The sequence below is a fragment of the Triticum aestivum genome, chromosome 1B (genome assembly GCF_018294505.1).
Source record: "Triticum aestivum cultivar Chinese Spring chromosome 1B, IWGSC CS RefSeq v2.1, whole genome shotgun sequence".
NCBI lineage: Eukaryota > Viridiplantae > Streptophyta > Magnoliopsida > Poales > Poaceae > Triticum > Triticum aestivum.
In genome coordinates this window covers 105,963,326-105,968,611 of record NC_057795.1, presented here as the reverse complement: position 1 = coordinate 105,968,611, position 5,286 = coordinate 105,963,326, and positions in this window count along the sequence as shown.

Here is a 5,286-nt window from a genome sequence, read left to right as displayed (position 1 = left end):
CTACACACAGCCGCCGCCTCTTCCCTTCCACACAATCGCCCCCTCTATCTCTTGCCCTTTCTTCCGCTTGCCGCCACTCGAGACCAGTGGCCGGGCTAAGTCCCGACACTAATCGACGAAGGCGGCTACAAGGAAGGAGATCCTGCTTCAGTAGCCTTCGACAGTGATCTACAGACGATAATTTGAGGGCAAATTTATGGTTGTGCCGCGGTGGTGGTGGTTTTTTTTTCGTCTGGGTCGACGGCTCTGATGGCTAGGCATCGGTGATTGTGATTTCATCAGCTACACGAGCGACAACGGAGTGGCAACGACAACCTTCTGCGTACCAACAAGGCGGTCCTCCGCCCGGCAGCACGGGTGTCGTCTTAGTCCTGCATTGCTAAACGGTTGTCCCAACAGGCCGAAGAGATTTTGATTCAACATTAACGACGAGTGTGTTTTGCCAACCAATTCTACCGTCACAGACAAGGATGACAAAGATGGTGCAGAGTTACGGAGTGTCCCAAATTGGGATTTCGACGATTCTGTTGACCTTCGTCGCTCGCCAGTTCTCATCGCAACGCACGTCAATCTTCATGGTTCCCAGCCATTTGTGGCCACTGACACTTGTTCTGGTTTGACTGCCTGCTTGCGCAAGCATGGTCTTTACTTGAATGGCATCTCACTTCAAGACCATGTATGCTACACATGTAACTTTTCGGATCGTAAAAAATGATGGCGACAACACATGATGACTTTGATTGGTTGGGGCTTCTTGAATACCTGATCTCGAGTTTCAGGATGAAAACACTAGGTCTGACCATAGTTGGTTATACATGGCAATGGCAGTGTTCTTGGGTCGTTGCCTTGTTGAAGGCATTGTTTAGACTTTATCTTCACAGTGGAAATCCATGATCTAAGGACAACACTAATGCACCGACCCAAACCAACACAAAATTTATCTGTTTTTTGTCCGTTTGGATCAGCTGTAGGGACGACATCTACCCCTTGTCTGCACGTTCCTGGGCAGTGTGCTCAACCGTCCGACCCATTTGGTCTGGCTCACTGATTTTTTTTAACAAACATATTTTCATCATCAAACATAGCAAGCAGAATTCATGCCAGCGTACAAAATAATCGCATCTCGACCATAGTTCATGCATCTCTGCCAAACATAAGATGATCACGCATCTAGCTCGAGCATCTCATTTTGCTTCTTCTCGAACCATACCCTTCTTCTTGGGGACATCTAGCTCAAGGCGGCCGCCATGATATGCACTTCCTTCGAGATTAGCACGAGCTTTAACCCCTTGGCTCTTGACCAGGCACTGATCTCATCGATGTTGAGTTTCTTCTTTTGTATGGCAAAGTAGGCCTTCATTGCCTCCTCTTTCTCTTGGTGCTTCCTCTCTTTTCTCTCTTCCTTTTGGGTCATGAACCCCTTTAAAGTTTCTTGCAACGCGATTATCGAAGCATCACACTTTGCATCCAACTTTGAATTGTCTCCCCCTCAGCCTCTTCACACTTTCATTGGGGTCGAAGACCGATGAGGCCGCCACCTCTTTTTTGGGTCGCATATTGCTCCTTAAACTTTGGGCAATCGTGAATTTTTCGTCCAACGATGGCTCAAGGTGAATAGTGTGCCCGCATTTTAGACCTTGAAGGTATCCAAAACTTGAAACATCTACATATAGAAATGACCAACAAGATACATTTGCATGCATAAGAGGACGATATATGCTCATATGAACAAGGGAAGGAACAAAGGAAGGAAAAATATACCATGTCTTTGATGTCAATGCCACTTATGGGCTGACCAGTGACATTCTCATGAGGACCACAAAATTTGTTGCACTCCAAGGATGAAGCCCCACCTTTTTTGAATTGACACGTCGGTCCGATCACTTTCCAATTTGTAGGGTGCAATCTTCCTACGTTCATGGAAGTAATCACCGACCCACTTCAAAATTGTTGTTCCTTTTTGCTCGAAGCCGGTTTTGGGATATTGTCCAATTGCTATCCAAGCTTAGCAAATCAACTTTCCCTCATCCTCTATGTATGCTTCAGTCCTCACGCTTTTCATCCTATTTTGTGACCGGCCTTTCTCCACAAGCTCTTCCTAAAACACTAGTGGCTCTCCGTCGATGTCGTCGCCTTCTTCACCGTCGATGTCTTGGCCATCATTGTATTGCCGTTGCCATGGTCGTGGGTGCCTTGTCCGTGGTTGTCATGGTTGTGGGTGCCTTGGTTGTGGTCTTGGTCAGCGGCATCTTGGCCTTATTGAATCTTGTTGTTATCATATCATTGGCCACCCTCATCGACCATCTCCTCCAAGACATCCTCGTAGTACCTCGGATTGGATGGCATCGGTGTTTGTGAACGTAGTAATTAAAAAAAATTCCTACGATCATGCAAGATCTATCTAGGAGATGCATAGCAATGAGACGGGAGAGTGTGTTCACGTACCCTCTTAGACCGAAAGCGGAAGCGTTTAGTAACGCGGTTGATGTAGTCGAACGTCTTCACGATCCAACCGATCCAAGTACCAAACGTACGGCACCTCCGTGTACAGCACACGTTCAGCACGATGACGTCCCTCGAGCTCTTGATCCAGTTGAGGACGAGGGAGAGTTCCGTCAGCACGACGGTGTGGCGATAGTGATGATGAAGTTACTGTCGCAGGGCTTCGCCTAAGCACTATGACGATATGACCAAGGTGTTAAACTGTGGAGGGGGCACCGCACACGGCTAAGAGATTGTCTGTTGTGTTTTTGGGTGCTCCCCTGCCCCCGTATATAAAGGAAGGAGGGAGCAGGCTGGCGGCCAGGAGTGGCGCGCGCCATAGGGGGAGTCCAACTAGGATTCCCAATCCTAGTTTGAGTCCCCTTCCTTTCCAAGAGAGGGAGAGAGGGAAGGAGTAGGAGAGGGAGAAGGAAAGAGGGGGGCACCACCCCTCCCTAGTCCAATTTGGACTTGCCATGGGGGGGGGGGCGGCCTCCCTTGTGGCCCTCCTCTCCTTTCCACTAAGGCCAATGAAGGCCCACTACTTCCCCGGGGGGGGGGGGGGGGGGGGGGTTCCGGGAACCTCCCGGTACTCCGAAAAATGCCCGAACTCTTCCAAAACATTTCCGGTGTCCGAACATAGCCTTCCAATATATCAATCTTCATGTCTCAACCATTTCGAGACGCCTCATCATGTCCGTGATCTCATCTGGGACTCCATACAAACTTCGGTCATCAAATCACATAACTCACAATACAAATCGTCATCGAACGTTAAGCGTGCGGACCCTACGGGTTCGAGAACTATGTAGACATGATCGAGACACATCTCTGATCAATAACCAATAGCGGAACCTGGATGCTCATATTGGTTCCTACATATTCTATGAAGATCTTTATCGGTCAAAGCGCATAACAACATACGTTGTTCCCTTTGTCATCGGTATGTTACTTGCCAGAGATTCGATCGTCAGTATCATCATACCTAGTTCAATCTCGTTACCGGCAAGTCTCTTTACTCGTTCCGTAATGCTTCATCCCATAACTAACTCATTAGTCACATTGCTTGCAAGGCTTATAGTGATGAGCATTAGCCCAGAGACACCTCTCCGAAACAAGGAGTGACAAATCCTAATCTTGATCTACGCCAACCCAACAAACACCTTTAGAGATACCTGTAGACCATATTTATAATCACCCAGTTATGTTGTGACGTTTGATAGCACACAAGGTGTTCCTCCGGTATTTGGGAGTTGCATAATCTCATAATCAGAGGAACATGTATAAGTCATGAAGAAAGCAGTAACAATAAAACTGTCACGATCATAATGCTAAGCTAACGGATGGGTCTTGTCCATCACATCATTCTCCTAATGATGTGATCCCTTTCATCAAATGACAACACATGTCTATGGTTATGAAACATAACCATCTTTGATTAACGAGCTAGTCAAGTAGAGGCATACTAGGGACACAGTGTATTGTCTATGTATTCACACATGTACTAAGTTTTCGGTTAATACAATTCTAGCATGAATAATAAACACTTATCATGATATAAGGAAATATAAGTAACAAGTTTATTATTGCCTCTAGGGCATATTTCCTTCAGTCTCCCACTTGCACTAGAGTCAATAATCTAGATTACAAAGTAATGATTCTAACACCCATGGAGTCTTGGTGTTGATCATGTTTTGCTCGTGGAAGAGGCTTAGTCAACAAGTCTGCAACATTTAGATCCGTATGTATTTTGCAAATCTCTATATCTCCCTCCGCGACTTGATGCCGGATGGAATTGAAACGTCTCTTGATGTGTTTGGTTCTCTTGTGAAATTTGGATTCCTTTGCCAAGGCAATTGCACCAGTATTGTCACAAAAAAGATTCATTGGACCCGATGCACTAAGTATTACACCTAGATCGGATATGAACTCCTTCATCCAGACTCCTTCATTTGTTGCTTCCGAAGCAGCTATGTACTCCGCTTCACACGTAGATCCTGTTGGGGAACGTAGTAATTTCAAACAAATTCCTACGCACACACAAGATCATGGTGATGCATAGCAACGAGAGGGGAGAGTGTTCGTCCACGTACCCTCGTAGACCGTAAGCGGAAGCTTTATGACAACACGGTTGATGTAGTCGTACATCTTCACGATCCGACCGATCCAAGCACCGAACGTACGGCACCTCCGAGTTCAGCACACGTTCAGCTCGATGACGATCCCTGGGCTCCGATCCAGCAAAGCTTCGGGGATGAGTTCCGTCAGCACGACAGCGTGGTGACGATGATGATGTTCTACCGGCGCAGGGCTTCGCCTAAACTCTGCGATGATATGACTGAGGTGGAATATGGTGGAGGGGGGGCACCGCACACGGCTAAGGAACGATCCGTAGATCAACTTGTGTGTCTATGGGGTGCCCCCTGCCCCCGTATATAAAGGAGGGAGGGGGAGGCCGGCCGGCCCTTGTTGGGCGCGCCAGGAGGAGGAGTCCTCCTCCTAGTAGGAGTAGGACTCCTCCTTTCCTACTCCTACTAGGAGGGGAAGGAAGGGGGAGAGGAGGGGAAGGAAAGAGGGGGGCGCCGCCCCCCCTCCTAGTCCAATTCGGACCAGAGGGAGAGGGGGCGCGCGGCCCTTCCTGGCCGCCCCTCTCTCTTCCCACCAAGGCCCATGTGGCCCATTAACTCTCCGGGGGGGGGGGTTCCGGTAACCCTCCTGCACTCCGGTTTTCTCCGAAATCACCCGGAACACTTCCGGTGTCCGAATATAGTCGTCCAATATATCAATCTTTATGTCTCGACCATT